Source organism: Phaenicophaeus curvirostris, chromosome 13 (genome assembly GCF_032191515.1).
Source record: "Phaenicophaeus curvirostris isolate KB17595 chromosome 13, BPBGC_Pcur_1.0, whole genome shotgun sequence".
NCBI classification, from domain to species: domain Eukaryota; kingdom Metazoa; phylum Chordata; class Aves; order Cuculiformes; family Cuculidae; genus Phaenicophaeus; species Phaenicophaeus curvirostris.
The window spans coordinates 12,869,474-12,892,027 of NC_091404.1; the positions used below are offsets into that span (position 1 = coordinate 12,869,474).

Genomic DNA, 22,554 nt, shown 5'->3' on the forward strand with positions numbered 1-22,554 from the left:
CTTTTCATGGTTAATTAGCTTAAAATGAGTGAATAGTATTCACTGCTGACTATTAGAGGCAATAATTGCAAGAGCATTTTGTATGAACAATCTATGTCCTGTTCACTTGAGCTGGTGCTGATAGCCAGTAGCTACCCTAAACGCTTCCGTAAAAGACTACTCGCTTTTCATGTTGATCAGTAAAAACAGAGCAATGGGAGAGTTCTCTTCAAAGGACAAGAGGAGGACAGGTTCCTTTGAGCAGTGCTTGTCAAAAAAGTCATATGCTGAGAGGTGCACATAGACTGGGGTCACTGCCTTTCTATCTTTGTGATCTGAAGATTTCCTTTCCAGAAATGATGCTCCAGTGCCTGAACAATTCTTGGGAGAATCACATGTATAGTCAATAAGGCTCTTTTAATTAGATGAGTGTTAGACAAGGGCTGCCAAATTTTAGGGGAGAAACAAACTTCACTAACTGGACAAAACAACCAAATCCAGACCCTTTACCTACCAGGGAAAAAGAAATAAAGTAGAAAATCTATATAGAAGCATTGTGTTTTCTTTCCAGTCATGCATGCTCTCTATTGCCTAATTAATAAGATGAAGGCATTAATACATGCCAATGAAGCGAGCTACAATATATGCAATGATATACTTGTGAAAGAAAAAGTACCTTGGGAAGTTGCAATTAGGATCTGTGTAGGAGCGTATTTTGACCTGTGGCTAATAAGTGTCCCAATACTGGCATAAAATTAATGTAGGTTAGTTAATAAGAATGTATTTTCCATTCCTTGAATTGCTTCTTGTATGACTCCTGTGAGCGGTGGGTCTATTTATAATGCTGTTAAAGGACTCTCTAAAATTAGGTATTTTAGAAGAGCGTATTTTGGTGCTAAGGGTTCCTGATAATGGAAGTACCTTCTGCTACAAATACCATTTTACACTGAGTAGATCTCTTACGTTATGTAAACAGCACCAGAGAGGCTCAGCAGTTCTGCTTGTCTATAAAACAGAAACAAAACTGTCAACTTATTTTTATGACTGTCCAGCCTGCCAAAGGTGCAGGCATGTGAGCTATGATCATTCAGTCATATTGATTGACCCTGTGTTTGTGCAAGAAAAAGCTGATGCTTGGGTGGCAAGATGCTTGGCTGCTGCCCTGGAGAGCTGAAAACTTCATGGGATACCTGGGGGATAGTGTGGCTGCTCCTGTGTTGCTCTGTCTTGGCTTGGTCAGGGCATCATCATCAGGGCAACTGCCTTGGGCAGTGAGAGGATGGGTACTACCTATCACACGTGGCTCTGCTGATGTGTCTGCACTCTGTGCTCTGTTTGCATACCAGGTGGGACTCTGCCTAGCTGAACTTTTAGCCCTACTTGTGCAATTCCTTGTTATTTGCGAAGTCTCGCAACAGCAATTTCTCACAGAGAAGTTCAGAGAAGTCATAGGCTGATTTCAGCCCTGTTCTGGTCTTCACAGAAGAAATACTCCTTAAACTGTATTGTATAATCAAAAAAAACCCTTGCATTTTGATTTAATCTAGCTCTGGGAATCCTCTGAGAAAAGGAAGACCTATTATATCTCTACAAAGTATGAAGTGAGATAGCTGGGAACCATTGCCCTTTGAAAAGGGAAGAAAAGGAGCTATTTGCTCGAAATTCTTAACTCCTGAGAGTTTCTGAGGTTTGAGTCTTCCAGATAATGAGAGACCCAGGAAAAACCTGGAGAATTGTAACCATCAGAGGTGTTTTCTCAGCACTTATTGCCTCTCTGATTTCACATAAGCCATTATTACAAAAACTAGAAGGTTTTGTAGAAAAAAAAAAAGAAACTTATTTCAAAGACAGAAAAGGCAGACTTCCTGCAGACCATTTTTTCCTGTCTCCACATTTGTGTTTGATTTTCTTGGTGAAGAAAGTTAGGTGAGAGTAAGTGGAGAAGCTTAGTTGTTTGTTATTTTTTTTTTTTTTTAAAGCATAGTCTTACAAGAGCTCTTCATGTATTAGTATCAAGAGGTGACAAACAATATCTCAGAACTGTTTTTTGGAAGACATCTATAAATACTTAAATCCATTTGATACATATTAAAAATATGCCTGTTCATATCAGAGTATAATTGATTAAGAATGAAGGATTTCATTATTATTAACTTTTCAGAATTACATGTACATTTTATTGAACAAACATGATTCAGTGTGGAGTACCTGCAGTGGGAGGTAGAAAAGGCTTAGAATTTGAATAGAGTCCTGAAAAATATGTTCTGAACACCTGTCCTCTGATGTCCTTTCCGGGACTACCAGAATTACCTGTAGAGAGAAAATAATCCTTTAAAAGTACTTTATTTCTCAGGCTAGATTCCTCGAAGTATAATAAAAAACTTCATTAAGAGCTGAACTCAACTTGTAGAAGACTGTGCCTTGATCAAGTTAGGATTTTTTGAAGTATGACAGCAGTTCATTGTATAAAGTAGCAATTTGTCTTCGTATCCTTTTCAGTGAGGCATTTGAGATCATCTCTGAAGGCTGGAAGAAAAGCCCACTAACTGTAAGATAGGCAGTCCTTTTTCTGCAGCTCCACGGTGTCCTGGTACTCTTGGTTTACACTGGGAATAGTGCAAGAATTCCTCTAAACTTTGAGTCGTGGTCATTCACATATAGATTTCAATCTCTACAGCCAGATAAATTCTGGCTTTATCCCTCTTACTTAGAGCTGTATACACACAGCAAATGCATTCAACTGGATGTGATTTCATTGCTGATTATGATGCGCTGGAGAGTAGCCTCGGTGTGCCAAACTCACTTGGATCAAAGTAGAAGTTTATCATAAATTGCTCCTCTGCTTATTGAATCCAAAGTTATTATGTGGCAAACTCTCTGGCCAGTAAACCCCTATCTTTAAACGCAGCTGGATGCTGTCTTGTTTTTGAACACTAGTCTCTGCTTCCCTGGGACCTGGCTAATTTTTGAAGACACATCCTCCAGAATTTGGTTTTGCCTTTCGTAAGAGGAAAAGGAGTAGGAAATGGCATTTTAAAAACTCTTATGAGTATCATCTCCAGCTATATCAACTGTAAATTGTAGCGTTCAAAACATAATCCGCTGTAGAATATATTTGTTGTTGTTGTTGGTTGTTCTGCATCTACCCAGCTAGTGCATGTCATAATGTGCTGCCTAGTTTTCCATGGTGATTTGCATTCTGACTACCTATAAGCAGTGAGGTCAAATCTTTTTCTTAGCTTTATCTTTTAGGTGGATGTGTTGTTGCATGGCTGTAGACATGAAAATACACCAATGCATCTCTGGAGAGCCCATTCAGAATTGAAGGACAGCTGTACGGCAGTGTACATCCTTCTTTGTAATTTTTATTGGATGTGGAAGGTTTTCAAATGCATTCTTTTAAAAGCAATGTAGAAATCGATAGAATGGAATGGAAAAGCTCATTTCTTAGCTGGAGCCTGAAAAGATAGGAATTTGGGGACAACATGATATAAGGCACTGAGGGGCAGGGATGGAAACTTATGCTGTGTCCTCCTCATAGTTCATTTTCAAAGATGGAGAGAGTTAATTTACAATGTGCCCACTTTAGGCAATGCAGAGGGAGCCAGTTTGTGTGTCAGAGCTGGACTGATTGGACTATGAGAAAGCCTTATTGATGCAGAGGGAGTACAGTACATGCAGAGCATTGGGCTAAGCTCGACTGTTTATACAAGTCTGGTGTTAGAAGGTCTCAAGAAGCACCACTATGTTTAGACTAGGAAATTAATTTCATGACTTCCCTTACTGCAGATCTACTGAGTAAATGTTATTGATAGAAACAAGATGACTGCATTTATTGCAGGCAAACATGGAATGAATCCGTTCAGTAACTGCTTGGTGCATTCATCAGCCCTGTTATTTGAACTGTGTTTGCAGGTAGCGTATTTGTGTTGTGGGAAATCTGTCAGTCTAATACATCTGCCTTGAATCCAATTTATAACACTGACAGCAATTTTGAAGCAAAAAAATCTCGAAATTCAAATATATCAGAAAGAATAGGTTTTAGATCTGACTGCTTTCTCACTCAAAGTTAATTGTCTTTAAATCAGATGCTGCTTTTCCTGCTGCCTTCAAATGTGAGGAGTTATCAGATTGGATGTCTAGAGATTCTGTGCTGCACTAATAATATTCCTGTGCAAAATCCTAATAGAACTTGTTTCTGGTTATGAAAGTTACATATCCTGATTATCTAATTCCTCAAACTAAATAGCTTCAGCTAAAATCTGTTCTGTTATACCAGGTGACAAGATGGTCTGAACATAAATGAAATTAGAAAGTCACCTACTGCATCAGTGTGAATTTGCCTACTATGCATCATGGATCAAGTGCCCTGAAATATCACCCCTGAGAAATAATGAGCTGAAGTCACTATGCCAAATTGATTCTGGGTACAACATCACATTAGGTTACTCTCATTCCTAATGTGACTGTGAATTTGGCCCAAACCGAAATATCTATAAATCGGAAGGAACAGAAAGGACAGGTGCTGTATCTTGAAAGATATACTCCTCTGGAAACTGTAGCTCCCTCTCTTGCCTTTTCATCTCAAGGAAGCAGATGGTTTCTCACTTGCCCAGCTATGGTGAAAGCACAACGGGTAAAAATAAAAGCAGAGGCTAGATTCCTGCCTTGGTTAATCCGCATGTGGTCCCATGAGCCCTGGTGGGAATGCAGAGAATGGAAATAAGGGTGGAACACAGTCCAGAGACTTGCAAGAAAACTTGTCTAGCATTTACTCTTAGAAAAGTGAGGGAGCACGTGTGCTCAAAAAGAGACACAAATGCACCCTGCACTTACCATCTTCTCAGCACTCTGGCAGACTGCTGGCCATGGGGAGGAATCCTTAGGAAGCTGTGATTCTCTTAGCACTGTTCTTCCTCCCTGCTACGAATAAGCAGGAAGCAAACTAGCTCAGATTGTAATTAACAAGACATTTTATTAACTTTTTTGTCTCTTTGATTTAATGCCTAGGTTCTTATATGTGTGGAAATTCAGCGACACAATAGTGACAAGAAAAGTCTGCTCAGTTAAAGAAACAAGCTAGCAAAGAAGGTCCTTTCTTCCTCATGGCCTTCCTTTCTCAAAAGAAATACGAAGAGCATCTGTTAGTGTCTGGTGACCAATAGCTCAATGGTAAACAATGCTAAATTGACCCGTTTTATTTTTGTAGGATTTGGAAAAAAAGTTCTGTGCAAGCTTTCCTAAATAGTTTTTTGAGGAAATAATTTCTTTTTTTAACTTTGGCTTTTTTTTTTCTTCAATGAGAGAGGAAATAAACTTGTTAATAATATCGTAATTATTCAAGTAAACTGCTGCTTAGTACATTTTTGCTTTGCTGTTCTTCCCCAGAGCTAATCTGATGAATTTGTTCATGTCAAAGTGGGGTATGTTATTCATGTCATCCAATGTCACATCATGTGTAATGGGTTGTGACAACTCAAGGTAACGCATCAATTAGGACAAGGCAGGAACAGAGATTTGTTGATGAAAGAGGGAATGTATATCCAGCTATGGGCATGGCTGTTTGGTGTTTTGGAGTGACAAGAAGGCTATTTTAAAACTTCAGAGCTGAATTTGGAGATCATGTGCTGTAATTTAGATTGTCTTTCAGCCCTTCTGTTTGTAAGTATACTAATTGGCATGCCCTAATACTCATGCACTTACTGTCATATGACTCAAAGCCTTTTAATTATCCCATCTGTCACCAGTCCTGTTCTGAGTGCACTTGGTCATATGCCAGTGATGAGTGTGGGATGGGGGCTGAAAGCTGATGAAGGAAGGTGATTTGAGGTACTGCCTGCGGTTCAGTGCAGGCTTGAAATGGGAGTTTGCATGAGTCTTCATGCTTCTGTTGATCCAAAAGGATTGGATTTGTTCTGAGCTGCTGCTGACAGTTTGTGATATAGTGGCTTGGCTTCATCCTTTTATTTGTTGGTAGTAGTGAACAAAATGTTAAATCAATAGGTTATTGCTTCCAGCAGGTCAAAGATTTTTGTATGGCTTTTGTAAGTTATTAATATATGGAGCCATGGATTAAAAGTGAAGCACAAGCCTTCCTTTGGAAGAGAAGTATAACTTTGCAGAGATTAAGGATCAAGATAAAACCCATCAATCTGCAGAAATGAGATGTTTCTGGGAAAAGAAGCTAAATTCTGTCGGAGACCTGGAGGAAGAGGAGCAGTGTAAGGAGCAGGGAGCAAGTGCTCAAATGATGTGGAAGCAGAAGGGCTTTGCAGCTGCGAAGATGGTTGAGTGCTCCCTGGGAACTGCATCCAGCCTTCTTGCTCCCCTGCTCTCTTGGGAACGGATGTCACTCTCAGAGACATTTGGGAGTCCTTTAGGGCACAAAAGCAAAGACTCTTGCTTTATCCACAAGCTCCCTTAAGCTCTGCTGGTGTTTGGAGTGCATGCTGCTGAGACAGCTGTCAGTACGTTGTCACTCTGACACACAGCAACAAGATGTGAAATGAATGTGTGAATGGAGCAAGAGTTCTTGCTTTCACATCCCCGTGAAGTACATCCAAAAGGCTCTCCACAAATCATCTACTCACCCATTTAACTATATTCTTTCAAACACAAGTTTTGCTAGCCTTTTCCTATAGCCCTCCAGGGTGGAGTTTCCACAGAATCCCTAACTGTGCTTAATTAAAATTGCTTTGGAAGATCTTTGTATCTGACCTGATCTTACATTCTTCCTAATATAGAGATTAGCCATTTGGAAGGGCTAATCTATGTGTGCTGTTGGATAGAAGCAGAAACAGAAATCATCACGCTAAATTGCAAATATAGCCTGAGGTCAGGGAATGCAGTTTAGCAGAGGACACATCCAACAGCAAGCACTGGCTGTGCAAATGCAGGCTGGTGAGCAGCCAGTAGGGCAAAAATCACAGCAATGGGTTGGGATGAGCAGAGTGGGTGACAGATGCATGGGAGCTTGGATGTCTTGCTGCTTTGTAACAGGCAAATACCATCCTGGCTGGATAAATGGAAAAGTAGCCTAGAAGATAACAGATATGCTCCAGCTCTGTGTATCATTCTTCAAGAGAGTTGGGAGCAAACTAGAAGGGGCCTGGAAGAGAGTAACATGACTTGGCTCGTGACTACGAATTATGACTGTTGGGGAAAGGTGAACTAATTGGGCTTGTTTAACATCAGGAACTGAAAATGGGTGTTGTGGCAATACCACTGCTCCAAGGAGGAGAATACTCTCCTCTGGGTCTTCTTTATAACAAGGTTTTCAGTTGTTCCAAGGAAGATTGAGATTGGGTGCTAGGAAAAATCTTCCTAAGGGAGCAGTAGTAAAGCATCAGAATTTATTGCTTAGGGGAATTTACAGCCGTCGTTGTTGAAGGTCAAGTTAAACAAACACCTCTGGAAAAACAGAGGTGTACTGGGGAGGAGCAGCACTTAAGCCTTTGAGCAGGAATTTCCAACCAAATATTTGGGTGTGCTCTTGTGGCAGAATTTGTGGGTTTCTTTGTTTTTTTTTCAGCAGTAGTGTAATATATTGTGATGATCTGTGGTATCTACATGCCCAGTGTGCAAAATGATTCTTATTTGACATTTGTATGTTTTTTTTTTTTTTTTTTCGTTCTAACGCAACAGACTGTTTCTATGCAGGATCAAGTCTAGGTAGTAAAGGGATTATACTGTATATGTCAAATTTCCTCCTGGGTGTTTTTATTGAGATATTTCTGAAGCAGAATGTTTCCAGGTAGAATATTTAAAACAAAGCAAATGTCTTCATTGAGAATTAAACAGAAAGATATGTGAGCTCACATGTGTGAATGCACATGCAGAGAATTTTGAGAACAGTTCATATCTCATTTAGGGCTGTATTAGCTTTCATGGAATATCTTCTTGTTTGGCGGTAGTCGGATAAATAAGAAATGAAATAAGACTGCAGTGTATGAAAAATTCCAGTACTGGTGTTCAAGGTTTTATTAGATTTAGAATGTGTTTTCAAGATCAGAAGAAAACCTCAGACATTTGCCAATCAAATTAACTTGTAAAGAGTGTCACTGTTCTGTCTTCCTCCTTAGAGGATGATGGGGGCAAGTAAAGGCAGGTGAATTACCAACTCTGTGGGGGAACTAAATTTATATTGCAATTCAGAGCTTGGTGTGTGAGGAGAGAAGATTATAAAATAATTATTTTCTTCAGGCTGTTGGCTGAAGGAAAACAGATACAGAAGAGCAATGAAAGAAGTGCTCCTAGTCTTCCAGGCGACACAGGATATTTGAGAGTACTGCGAGTGTATTGATTGGTAGAGTTTAACACCAGACTCAGTAATTTCAATTTTGCGACACTATTTTTTTTCTTTGCTTTCTGTGCTGAGTTACAGAAGCTGAATACGTTGGTAGTTAGACATATGCGTATTTTCTAAGAAGGTTGTTCATGCACTTCTACAAGTGACTGCTCGGCATTAGTTTTTCTGTAAGAAGATCTTTGGGTGTCTCACTGTGAAGCCTAGTTTCTACCTCTCAGATGCTTTTTGGCTATTTCTGTGGGTTTTTTTAAAAGAATGATGGAACATGAAAATTGTGAACATCCTGATACGTGTGCAGCATTCCAATAGGAGCTTCTGTGATGCAGGAGCTAAACCCAAATGTGCTCCTGGGCTTCCTTTTGAAACTGTTTGTCTTCCTTGAGAAAGAAACTTAACACAGCCTGTGCAGTGGAACACTGTTAGTGCTCAGCAAGCCTCTTCCCTGGTGTCCAGATACAGCCTCCAACTGTCTGTCTTGGAGCGAGAGAGAGTGCAGTGCCAAGCGTATCTGCCCGGTGGGTGGTGCTAATGATTTCAGCGCAGTTGCATATTTGCTCATGATTTGAAAAGGAAAGTGAAAATGGAAAAAGAAAACTTTCAGTGTTGGCAACAGAAGCATTTCTGGAAACTCTCTGATAGTTGAAGTGTCCTCAAGATTCTGCTACAGCTTTAGCACAGGTGCATGTATCTTTTAAATATTAAAAAGAGAAACCCTTTTCAAAATATTTCAAACTGCTTGATTGTTATTGCAAAAGAAAAGCACTTTTTTTCCCCACCAAATGTCATTGTAATTTTCTATTAATTTCATATGGTACTGTCTGATTAATGAAGTTATTAAATATTGACTGATTCCCTGCTTTCCCACTGCTCTCAGTATATCTACGAACGGTTTCCCAGAGGAGCTTCTAACAGGCTTTAAACAATCAACCATGACAGCGTGGAAGAAAAAGTATTGTCTAGCTTGCTAATCTCTTAGTTCCCATGTTTTCAAGGCAGTTTTAAGGCATTTATCACTATGTCCTAGTTCCTATTTCCCTTTATAATCATTGTTATTGTTTGGGATGTTGATGGTTGAATGGTCTGACTTTAAAGCCTTGAGACAACTTGTTCCCCAGACATTACTCCTGCAGTGACATCCTGCTAGTTTCCTAGGGTTATCCATACACGTGTATGGTTTTAGGTTTTTTTTCCCTATTATTTTGGTTGGCTGATATTTTGCATGTTCCCATTCTCCTCCTTTTTACACAAATCTGCACACATGTACTTGGAGGTTTGTCTTCCTTCCATTGGAGGACTTGAATATTAGTCCTTCATCTTTTCTGTGTATATCTACTTTTATTACTCTTCTCTTTCATTGATTTATTATGTGTGGAGGCCAAGATATGGCAAAGGGCACAAGTCATATAAAAAGAGCGCAAGAAGTTATTTTCACCTGTCCTCTGTCTAATATCTCAATAAAAATGCAGATGTTAGACTGGGTGATTAGAAGTGGAAGTATCTGTCTGTGCTTTGCTAAAGGTTACCACATCTTAGTGGAAATAATTATCTTTGCACAGTTGTGGTGATAATTATGTGCTATTACATTGAATGTGATTTTCTTGGGGTTATGTTTAGCATCAGTCCAGATGTTTTCTTCATCTTCCTAGTTTCAGCTGATTCACATTGATCTATTTTTCTTACAAGGATTAACTTTAGAGGAGAGAAAAAAATCCCACATAACTTGAGATGTTCTACAACTTATGCAGTCAACTTCCCTGTGCGTGGGAAAATTGCAAGGTTAGAACAGCTAGAGTGCGAGCGATTGTTCTCACCCTGGGAAAAACAAGTTTCTGGGCATGTCTACCCTACCAGACTGGTGCTTGATTCAAAAAAAGCAGTCATGGAAATATGTAATTCCAAAACTACTTGTACTCTGTGGCTTTATTTTCAGTCTTAACTTTTTTGGACCAGTTCAGATATTAAAAATATAAAATAAAAATCCTGCCTGGTTTTAATTGATAGAAACCAAAGGTGAGCAAATGACAAATTTCTGTTCTTTGTTTATTATGGTGAAATGCAAAACCTTTTTCTGTAGTATATTGCATGGTGATTTGGTGGCATTATTATTTGGAAGTAAAAAAAGTTTTAAAAAATTGACTCTGAGAGTATTAGATACATCATTGTGTAGGTTTTAGAAAGCGTAGCAGTTTAAAAGAAGAATGACTGAACCGTATGCTTTTCCTGGTCAGCTTATCTCCCTTTCATCTATGCATTTATTAAATTCTTTTTACTCTGTACTTCATTTGACAGCAGATTTCAATACATTGGATTAGGTAATTGACTGGATGCAGTGTAAACTTCGGCAGTTCAAAGCAAGCACTGTATAAGTTCTAAAAAGTCTATTCTACAATTTCCATTAGCCTCTGTAAGGTGTTGTGATAAGATCAAGATGCATGAGATATTATATGTTAAATTATGCAGCCAGCTGGCTAACAGTGCTGCTGGGGCTGGAGGACTGACAGAAAATATTGTTAGGGCCAGCCAGAGGTGCTTCTTCCAAACCCCTCTTTTTTGTTATTGGTTTCTGAACTTTGCATATTAAAAGTCTTTCTGTTTAGTCTCTCCTCAAGGGCTGGAATTTATTAATTTTTTTTTCCACAGGATGGTTTCAGTGGAAGCACTAACCCAATTTAAAATAAAATCAGCAGTGGATAGCATTTCCAGAGAATTATTTTTTTTTCTAGGGCTTTCTGCTTCTGTGCTGTCAAACAAGCTGAGTTTTGAAACTTGGTAAGAAGACAATAATTAGCTGGGGCATTGTTTGATAGAATCTTGAAGGAAAAGAAAAATATGCTTATCTGAAATCTGGGTTTTTTAGTAATAACTTAGAATCTGTAATGAAAGCACCCTTCATCACAGCAGCACTGAGTGGGGATTTAAGGAGGAATTGGCAGTGGAGGATGAGTTTATTAACATGCACGTAGCAGGAAGCAAGGAAATGAGTGTGCCCTAACACAATTTTGATTCAAGTTTTATTGTGTCTAGTGCAAAATAAGTCCTGACTGCCCTAAGATACAAAGTTCACTGGCCAGCTATATCTCCTTTGGCGTTAGAGTCCTTTGTAGCCACAGCTGAGGTCTGTAGTTTCTTTTTGGCACTGCTTCTGGAGAGGAAATCTTTAATTCTCTGGAAGCCACAGTTCCCTTCCTACCTCAATACTTTATCCAGGGGCTGGGACTGAACCAGACTAAGACAAATAAGAGTCCTTTAATTTAATGTAGTAAATAATGGACTTCTAAAGTAGGGTGAACAAAGGGGATATTTGAGATAGTGATACTGAAAAGGAAGCACTAAAATTCCTCAAATTAATCTTTCTAGTCTGGAATCTGAAGCGTGGGTGTGGAGAGGGATATGGCAGAGGAATATAAAATCATACGAGCAGGGTGCACAAGGATTTCTGGTGTTCTGTCTCAGGCACTGCTGGCCCACGAGTGATACAGTGAGATTATCTAGTGCAGGTTTTGGTGTAAGCAGAGGAGGATCTTCATGCAATGGACAGTCAACCTGGGGAGCTCTGCCAGGAGGTGTCACGGGCACAGAAGTTTACGTCGGTCCAGAAGAGAACGGTACAAGATCCATTGGGTTTTATGAAACACATAAAAATGATATCTGGCTTAGAAAGCTGCTGGCTTGAAAAGGGTTGAATGCCAGTAGAGTATTAGGGGGATGTGTCTGCTTTCTTTGCCCCATGCCCTGGCCCTAGTATCTGCCAAAGGCAGGTGAAATTTTCTCTTGGCCCACTGACTGTTACGTTCTTGGAGGGGTAAAGAATTTTTTGTCCCATGTATAGATAACTCAGTAGATGCTTCCTAAGTTATGTTGTATTAAAGCACTACTGATGTCTGTGATGCCCCCTGTGTGGATGAAGGAGAAAAATTCTGTGGAAAAGTGAAGTAATGACTCAACAGTGTTCACCAAGGTGGTGTGGCCTTCCAGATTTGTCTTGTGCAAGTCCACTGGCTCATCCCTAGGGAAACTTTTGGCTGAGCAGTACACATTTGTGCAGCAGGCTGAGGTTTCTGCCATGGGCCAGCTGAATGGCTTGGAGGATTAGTGAATGACAGGAGGCAGCTAGAACGTGTGTTACAGGAGCCGTGGCAACACATTTGGGTAGAAATTGTAGTCTTGGGCAGTTTGCATACAGCCTCCCAGCTGGGTTATTTAGAAAGGAAAATTGTCTAAGCAGTCCTCACCCTTCTCCTTTCAAAAAGTTTATTTCAGCCCACAGTGTGGCTTGGACAAAGCTGTCTCTGTGCTTTTGAAACTTAACAGGGTTTATGTTTTCCGCTTTGCTGCTGCACATGAAGTAATAAGGTCCATTGCTCTGGCTCCTGTAGCTTCAGACTGGTGTTTCTTTTCCTTGAGGACCAGTGCTGCTGTGTTTGCTGCAGGTTCTCTCATGTCCTACCTAGCTCTGTAACCTCGTAGCATGCATTTTCCTTTGTTTACTGCCCACTGGCACCTGGAAAGCAATTATCTGTTTGTGTCCCCTGACTACCTCCAAACCCCTTGCTTTCCTGCCTCCCACGGTTGAGTGCTTTTAAAAAGAGAGCGCTGTACCCATCAACAGGTGTTAGCAGCATCTGCTATCACCGTGGCATCACCCTCTCAGCTGAGCAGCATCCTGCCAAAGAGCTGGCAATCGCTTCGTTCTGCGTAGTCCCCATCTGCATGCAGAGTCACTTAGCACCTCTTGCCCTAGTGGAACTGGCACGTGTCGTGGTGTGGGCCCAGAGCCACTCAAGCATATGGGCTTGGTCTACTCCAAGAGACGGTGCATTTGTAAAACAGGAATAGGATTCCCACATAAGAAAGGTGGTGCAGCTTTCAAGCCTGGGACTCGTTTTTTAAAATCCCTGTGAGCTGAGTATGCTCTGATCTGTGTTTCTCTGGCTTTTTTTGGTATTACTCACTGCTGTGACAAAGGTCTCTATCAGGACTTTTTCCCATCTCTGCAGAAGGCCTAATCTACAAATTTTTTCCTATTTGGCTAGGTTTGTTTAAATCAAAATGTTAAAAAATCTGATTGCACTTAATGTATATACAGAGGGGTCTGTTTCCTGTAGGCAATATACTATTCTGAGGATGTGTGATGGCTTTTCTTCTGCTCCTGCTGTGTCTTTGTTGCTATGCTGTGTCTCCCTATGGTTGTCGTAAATGCAAAAGGCCGTAGAGTCCTTTGCTTTAGCCCCTGTTTTCCACAAATCCAAGTAACTTATGCCCATCACCCTCCCCTTGTTTATAGGCTTCTCAACATATTGTTATATGGCCCTAAATCCTTGATTTGGCCTCTGAGCCAAGGTGTTTGAACTTAGTACTGACAGTGTGTTTGGCAAAACTCAGGTTGTTCTCTGGACGCCCTCGCTCCCTCCCTTGGAAAAGGCCATTCCGGTTCCATCTGAAATGGCACAGCTGTGAGCGGATTTGTCACCTCATGCAGAAAATGTGGAATGATCCTTCTGAAAATAAAGCCCATGGACTTGAACCAAAACTCACTTGAATGACAGCCCCAGAAGGGGCATGGAAATGATGTAAACTTCCTATGATGCCCTTAAATCTTCCTGGCCTTTTCTGACTTACTCAGAGGGAAGCTAAAAAAGACTATGCCCTAGCCATCATGGCACGGCACCAGCCATTTGAAGTTTTCTCTGAAACTTGTGACAAAGACGTTAGAAAACATCTCCTGAGTGTTTTGTCTTTTGCTTACTCGCATTTAGATACTCAGCAAGAATATGTTCCATCTGAATGATTAAGCAGACTGCATAGAAAATTTGTGTTGCAGGAAAAGCTTCCTTACTTTAAAGGTAATTACTAGTAGTGCTACCCCTCGTTAGCCCTGCTAGAAGGGAAGTTGTCCTGTAATCACCAGAGTAATCCCTCCTGGATTTCTGTAAGTAAGTGCACAGCTTACCTTAATGCTTGTCCCTTCTTGAAAAAAATTTTTTATCTGTTGTGAAAAATATTGTTTGTGGATTGACAGTTTCTTTCATTAAATTTAGTGCAGAGCCAATCAGAAAAAAAAAAAATAGGCAGGCTGTAGTAGTAGCAGTATATTTGCCTTTCCTTTGGAATTAGTATTCCAGGAATCCTATTTTAATGATTATACTGCATAGGTACTGAGCAACAACTTTTAATGGGATAATATTGATTCAGTTGGTACCAGCAGAGCTTGCAAGGTACGCGTCATTAGGCAGTGTTTGTGAGGGGTGGTCTGAGCACTTCTGTTATCCAGGCAATTTTGGATCAGTCAGTTGGATTTCTGAATTGACCTTTAAAATTGTACTTGTATTAAATATCCATCTGGGCTCTGGTAGCATGATAAATCTTTAGGACTCTAATGGGCATTTAAAATATATGTGATGCATAACAGAGTGTTGCTTTCCCCCTCAGTTATTTGTAAAATCTTTTGCATGCTTAGTAGATGTACCCTTAAGAGATTAGCCAAAAGCCATATTTTTCCTGCGGGAGACTGTGAAAGGAATTAAATGGAAGCATTAGTTTGAATTGCAAAAAATAACCAGTTGCTCAAACTGAACAAAAGTGACCATGCTTAATCCTGAATGATTCACCAGTGCTCATATAAGCATTCAATGTGCTAGGTGGAGCTAGCATGACATTTTTAAAGCAGCTATAGAGAAACCCACTCCCTCTATAAAAGGACAATGTGTGTATATATTTTAGATCATTCACTACTAAAATTAATGATAGGTTTCACCCCACCTGCCAAAGCTTCTTAGTAATTTTCCTTCTAGACCCAATTCAAATAAAATCTTTTTAGTGCTCTTGGGTTAATAAGTTCAGGCTGAGCAATCACAACATGCCAGTGGTTGTCCTGCAAAGGGACCAGGAGACAAAATCTGCTGCTCTGGACAGCTGGAAAATGCTGGATTGACACCTCAGCCCACAGCTGGAACTACAGCTGTGGCCTCCTGGCAGCCTAGTGCAGGGAGCTTGTGTGTTTGAGCAACAGACACTGGGACACTGTTTACTGTGTAAATGTGCTGACCATCCTCTGTAGTGTTTCCCACTGCCTCAGAGAGTGTTAAAGGGGAATGGAGGGGAGGACAAGAGACCTCCTAACTTATCAAAGGTGCAGAAAGGTGCAGTGTCCTGCTCCCTGTGCTCCAGGAGGGCTCTTGCTTGCCCATGAGCTCTTGAAACTCCCAGGGAAAACTGAGAATATAATGAGCTGTCCCTGACTGTCCGAGCTAGGACAAGATGAGGCAAAGCTTGCAGAACCATTTCAGACCAGATTTTTGACAGCTAGTGTATGAGAAACTGTCTTCTGAGGTCCAGGAGGTGTAGGAGAAGCAGGTCCCTCTTTGGCGCTGTGGTTTGTGGTTAGCCAGCTGTGTTATCTTGCTATTCTCTCTTTCCCCACTGGGTTTTCTGGACCTTACTGATGAATCCAGGTTTAAATAACTGATTCTTGTGCTCTGACTCCATCAGTGCCAATATGTGAGACCCTGCAGATGGAGAGGTCTTGTAACTGGTATTTAGGGCCGCAGATTCTCAGGGAAGGGATGCTACCTCTGGGAGAAGCACTGCAGTGAACAGCAAGGCAAAGGAAAGGTGGATGTTATGCAAAATTTCAACCACAATCTTCTGCAGCTTTGAAAGCCAAGTATGGCCAGCTAGCTGTCACACATACTGGAGAGATGGTCTCCAGAAGGTGGAGGAGTGAAGCTAATGGTCTGAGTTGTGGGTTTGACAAGTCTGTTCCATGTTGCTCAGTGTGGACCTTTGAACAGAAACCAGATGTATCTGATTTTGGCAAATGTATGGGCTAGAATTCTTTTAGAATTGTTCCAAAACCATAAACAAACAAACCAAGTATAAATAGAAAATTGAACTTGGATATAAAGTTCCACAAAATTATTGATGATAGGAAGAATTTCATCAGGAAGAAAATCCCTGGAAAGAACATGAGGTGGGAAAAGATGTCAGGAGGCCTTCAATGACTTTGATGTGTCACTAGGTATTGTGTCACTAGGTACTGATGACCTCCCATGGCTTTGCGGTTCCCAGGTCTATGCTGCTCTGATTGCTGCTGATGGCTCATGAGATCATCATTTGACACCAGCTGCAGGTTTCTTCAAGAGCTCCATTCAGAGTATTTCCATAGTATTTTTATCTCCCAGATGACCATAGACTTTGGTCATCATGGCTGCCTGGACAGAGCTTTCTGTTTACAGAGTTTGTGATATTTCAGGCAGATGCTGATGGAGTCTATCAGACATCGATGTTTTTCAAAGCACCTCCCAAATATGTATGGAATCACCAGGGCTCTTCTAAAGGATGGGTTGTGAGCTTAAATGGTTAGCCTAAAGTATTTTAATTAATCATGCCAGCACTAGAGGTAGAGGCAGAACTGATGTTTCCCAGCTTCCTGGTAGCAATAAGCAATAATTTCCTGCTTTTTCAACAGGACAAACAAGGGCCCTGGAGCAGAAAAATCAAGAGATCTAGAAATAGTACGTTCTTCCCAAAGCTCTTCAGCCATTCACAGCACATATGTCCAGAACACAAGTTAAATAATTCAGTCTCACTCCTTTATAACTCAGCTTAATTTAACCTAGTTAGCCTATTACCTATGCTTACCTTAAAATAATTCTAGCTGCAGTTTGCCTGCACCAGGAAACGGAGGATGTACTGGTTGCAGTTTGGAGTTTGTATTGATGTTTAATCATTCTTACTGCACTTTGCTACAGATAGTTTTCCATTTGGTATCCTTTGGGTTTTTTATATTTATAATCGTTACCTTTGCTTTGTCACTGAACCAGGAAGAAGCACCACCAGTCAGAACAGTGGCCCCCCAACTGCTGAATGATGCCTTTTCTTCTTTCATAAGTCCATATAGATGGATTTGTACTTATAGTTGTGGCTATAGGGTTCAGCCCAGGTGTCTCTGACTTTGCCAGGCATTTAGTGTATAGAAGATTATTGTCTGATGAATTAATTATTCCTGTGATCCAATTTTAATGTTTCATTTTTCAAATGCTTTCAAAAATTTCAGAGAATTTTTTACTGTGAAGGTGGTGAAGCACTGGAAGAGGTTGTCCAGAGAAGTTGTGGCTGCCCCATCCCTGGAGGTGTTCAAGGCCAGGCTGGTTGAGGCTTTGAGCAACTTTATATAGTGAAAGGTGTTCCTGCTTATGACGGGGGTTTGAAACTGGATGATGTTTTAAGGTCCCTTCCAACCCAAACCTTTCTATGAATCAGGAAACCTCAATAAAGGTGAAACCACCAAGCTTTGTTAAAGGCAATGAGGGGACTTTTCTAATCCCCAGGTTGTCCAAACATGCTCTTTTGACTCTGTGCCAACATTTTCATTGAATTCTGCATGCTCTTCTAAAAGTGCAGGTTCTTCCATTTTTAAATCACTGATAAAGGGAGGGCTGTGAAATTTTAATTTCTAATTGCAACAGATTATTTTCAAGCACAACATAAATAATGCATAAAAAAAAAACCCCAAAACATTGCAATGCTGGTACATAGTCATCTCTGCTTGTAAACAGTCCTGGTCAAAAGGGCATCTTTTTTCTTGCAAATATGGTGTTTGAAAGGTTATGTAGGTCTCTGATGTCCCTAGCTTTTTTCTCCAGAAAAAATGATTCTGATGCACTAGCATCTCCTTGGGTAAACACTGCAGATTATTCCTGTGCTGTTTCCCCACTGAGGTGTTGTAGCCTTGAAATGTGGCTTGGATACTAATGCCTTTTTTTGAAATTCCCAAGTTTTCAAAATGTAAATAAACCCCAGGATTGCCAGCTCACCATTCTAATATGTGTGCAAATGTTCAAAACCAGACATGCTTTACAGAATCACAGAATGGTGGGGGTTGGAAGGGACCAGTCGGTCCACCCCCCACATTGGGAAGAGTCTGACCACATCCTCCTGATGCCTGTCCTTTAGATTTTTATTAGCATTGATAATTTAGTTCTTGTTCTTGTTATGGGACACAGCTAAGGAATATTTGCTGCTGCTGCTGTGGTTGGTCTGGCTTATTCCTCAGCTGGATACGATGGCGTAAGCGTTGCCATTTTGGGCCCCACACCCTGAGTGCTTCAGTTTAAATCCTGCCTCACCAAGCTGACCAGCCTGCTGCCAAAGATTCCCTTGCCTCTTCTAGAAAGATGGATTCCATCCCTCCCCTGCACGCTCAGGGTTGGCATGCTGGATGCTCTCAAATGTGTCTGCTGTCCCATGGATAGTTGCTTGTTTTGCATGCTCAGCATATCCTTCAACATGGACGACACATCTACCACCTGGAAGGTTTGAGTTTCAAAAGGTTTTACAGTTTGCATCATTACTAACTAGGGTAGCAGGTAGGAATATGTTTTAAAATAGGTTTCTAGAATTTTTGGACAGTTGTAGTTAGGTTTCTGACTCCCAAGGTTCTCTTCTTTAAAACCACTGTAATGATGGGTGTGTTTCTCTAGGTTTACATCTATTTATTATGCCTTTAAAACCTTTGACAAGGGCTGTTTTGCAGTTTTTTTGTGAAGAGCTGTGTACTCTAATTGGAATATATATTTTGATGGAACACACAGCTTAGTAAAATTATGATGTGAATGTGGAGTCTTGCAGTGGTTTGTAGACATCTTTAATGATTCAGCTTTCTACAGTGTGACAATTCATGGCTTGATGTCTTCTTTACGCTCAAATCTTTTTTTTTTAAATGAAGTCTCATATTGCTCTGAATCGAAGAGTAATATATTTGCTGCAGCTAAGGGTGGCCCACTTCTACCCTCACACATATGTGCATCACTGTTAGTAAGACATGACCCTACCAGCCTGGGTTTTTCACACCAAGCCGCTCCAGTGCACACAATAGAATAACTTAAATCAACATTTGATCTGATGAATTAAATACACAGTCCTTTCCACTGAATTTAATTTCACTGGTCGGGTCTTCAATAATAAGGATGCTTGTACATAGAGCTAGTACATAGACTATTTCTATCCAATATGTTGCAGGGGATTGCTACGTTTCAGGACAGATACCTGCAGCGATGTGGTGGTAGTCCCTGTGCTGTGTTTATATGCTGATCAGATGAGTGCATGAAGCATTATACTTGAGAAATCCTGAGCTATGCTCTACAGAACAAATTTAATCTTTGATACTCAGGGGAGAAACTTCAGGAGTATAAAGCTGTAAGTGTTTCTGCTTGCATTTTGGTTACTACTTATACATGTTTTGTAGGTCTGGTGTCAAAAAGACTTAAAGACATGTGATACTTAATAAAGACAAATTTGAACTAATTCACTGTGGTAATTTTGCACAAAGCTGCATAGCCTGGAAGCAGTGAAATTTGTATTGCAGTTATCTCATCAGATGATCACGTATTAATAGCCCCTCTGTACTCATACTATAGGCAAACAGGTATTTATTGTGCTGTGATGCACATTTGCATCAATGCTAACTCTTTACTGATTCTGTGTTAATGGTATAGAGTTTGTACCTTTCAGGCTTTTTTTCTTTTTTCAGATAGCCCTGATGTTAAACTATGCTTAACCTACAGCTTCTTCAACATACTAATTTGTTTGGTCTTTGTGTGATCAGGCTAAAGTCACAAAGGTGAAGGCAGGTATCGATCAGATTAACTTTAGTGCTGGCGGTGGGATTGGAGAATCAAAGGTATTAATGTGGTGCTGTGTGATGCAAAGTGGTTTAACAAGGTCTAGGGCTTCACAGGACTTCATCCTTTGTCCAGCACAAACATGTGTATGGCAACAACCCCTACTGGGAAAAAAAGTAGAGATTTTTAATAGGTCAAATTCTCTGTTTAACAGACTTCTAGAGGGGTTTTCAGGTGCTATCTGCTTGGGGAGCAGGGGACCTGGATGCATGCGGGAGTTTCTGATGTTGTTCTTGTTGAATCTGAGAGTGTGATATACTGAAGGACAAACCAGAGTATCCCAAGGCATATAGAAGAGAGTATTGGGAGAAGCAGAGAGGTAACGTGGCTTTTGGCTGGTGCACAGCCCTGTTGTAGGATGGAGGTGGCTGTAGCACCAGAAGCTACCGCTGGGCTGAGACCTGCTGAGCTCATCACAGCTTTAGTATGTGTGGCACATTGGATTTCAGTGTCTCGCAGCTCCTGGCTCTGAGGAGTTGCAGAAGGAACATCCTTTGTGGGCGACACCAGCATGCAAAGCTGCACCTGCTGCTGCTGTGGTTCTGGTCAGCATCTCTGGTGGGAGCAATGCCTGTAACCTGGCTCTCCTGCCAAGCCCAGAAGAGGAATGCCATGCCCTTGAGGTGTGTCAGGCCCTCCTTGACTGCCAGAGACAGTGGCTGGGGCTGTGTGTGGGATCTGATGCTGTGATGGCCGGGCTACCCCATGTCTGGCTGTGACGCTGGTGGATGAGCCAGTGATTGAGGGTGAGCATTCGGGCTGCGTGGCAGGGACTTGATTTGGCTCCTGACACAGTGATGGAGATATGAAAGGTCTCATTCCCAGACCCTGATGGGGGGGATCTCCTGCTAGCTGCCCCTTCCCTTCCTGGCTCCTGGGTTGCTCTCCTTCCCCTGACCTGGACAGGGCTCCTGCCCAGACTTCTTTGCTGCCTGCAGGTGGGTGAGATGCTGGGGCTGGAGCTGTGGGCGTTTGCATCTCCAACAAGCACACGTGAGCAATGTGCCTTTAAGACTAGCAGGAGAGCAATAGTATCTCCCTCCCTCCTGTTAATTGTAGCATGTTTTTCAGCCATGCTTTCCAGTCACATTCGCAGGCTGTGAGAGGGAGCAGTGCTGAAGCTGGGAGGCTGAGTGCTGTCCGACAGCGGGTGCTCGCCCATGCCTGCAGGTGATGGGCAGCGCTTGGGGCCAGCAGGCTGTGTGCCAGGAGCAGGAGTCCTGTACGCCTGAGTTTTGGTGACACCGTCGACCTCGCCACGTCACCTGTGCCCCTCGCCTCCTCGCTTGCGTGGCTGTGGCCCTCCAGCCGCAGGTCCAGCGCGCTGGCCACCCTACCTCGACGGGCCCTCACAGGGGCTCCCACGTGAGCTACGAGCGGTGCTTTGCCAGTGCTGGGGGACCGGGAGCCAGTGATGCAGCAGAGGCTGCGTGTTGCCTCACTGGGGATGCTGTGGGATGCTCTGGGAACGCCTGCCTCCCCGAACACAAAGTGACTGCAACTAAGTCGAGGTTGGGACTACTTCTCAGAGGATGCCCTGTGTGCCTCCAGTCGCTCCCGTCTGGCCTCACCGCAGAATAGTTGGAGTTGCTTGCTCACCCTTGCTGAGGGGGGACAGAGGCATAGGCCTCCAGAGGGTTAAGAGCATCTGCCTTTATGCCAAGTGTTTGAGCAGGAAATAATCTGCAGAGATACATGTGCAGCAATTCAACTGCTGCTGCTCTCCTAGGCAGCCGCTGCTGCAGTTCAGTGTGTGAGAGGAGCCGTGCTGCTCACAGAAGATCCTTTCTTGGTGTGTCCGAAGCGCCAGGCATGGCAGCGGAGCCCCGGCTGTCTGAGCTGGGCTAAATGTCTCCATCTGAGAGGAATTATATGTTGACTTGCTGGCTCTGTCGGCTCACTGAGGTAAGTGCCTGTGCAATGTGCTGTGATCTTTGTGGGGGGGGATTTAGTCTTCTCCTCAGCCTGGGCTTTTCATACGTTTAAAAAAATCTCTCAGTGGGAACAGGGTTTAATTTGCAGCCTAACGCTGGACAGAAATAAGCGTGTATGGTTTCTGTGTGTGCAGCACGGAGGAGAGAGCAAAGTATACCTAAGTGATAGCTTTCATGCCTGGCAATAAAGTAGTTGCTCTTAATTGGAACAAACTTGCCTTGGTTTCTCTGAAATACACCTGGGAGCTTTTGCTTCTTCCCGACATATGACCTTTCGAAGGGGTTGGCTGCAGTATGCTGGGTTATGCTTCGGTTCAGAAACAGTGACACAGTGCACTCTACAGGTCCCTTCATTCTGCTTTCATGGATGTGAGGTGGACAAAGGACACTCAGAAAGAGAGCAAGTGCTGCCGACAGGGAGGTGGTGTTTTTTTTGAGGAGTGAAATTGCAGTGAAAAGAAGAAAAGAGGTAGTCTTCTCTGAGAAAGAGGGAATTTTAAGGTCTTAAGGGTTGATCTTGATGTTTGGAAGTAGAGTAGGAAATTTGTTCTAGAAGCAGCTTGCGTACGAGTCTGGATTTTGTGTTTTGCTTTCCCAGCTCTGTGGAGAGGAGTTTCATTTATCTCTGCTAACCGCTTTATCACCTGCAACC

The 22,554-nt window shown here is 41.9% G+C and overlaps 1 protein-coding gene across 4 annotated transcripts in view; it reads left to right on the forward strand.

Moving 5' to 3' along the window:
- Positions 1–10,276: 10,276 nt before the first annotated feature.
- HTR2C (5-hydroxytryptamine receptor 2C) overlaps positions 10,277–22,554 on the forward strand; it is a 215,870-nt gene continuing 203,592 nt past the window's right edge. For 2 of the 4 annotated variants that reach the window (XM_069867445.1, XM_069867450.1), the window contains exon 1: positions 21,037–21,873. The gene's annotated coding sequence lies outside the window, so the exon portion shown is untranslated. Of the gene's footprint in view, positions 10,298–21,034; positions 21,874–22,554 lie in introns of those variants that run through there. The other 2 variants (XM_069867449.1, XM_069867451.1) reach the window with 2 other exon arrangements.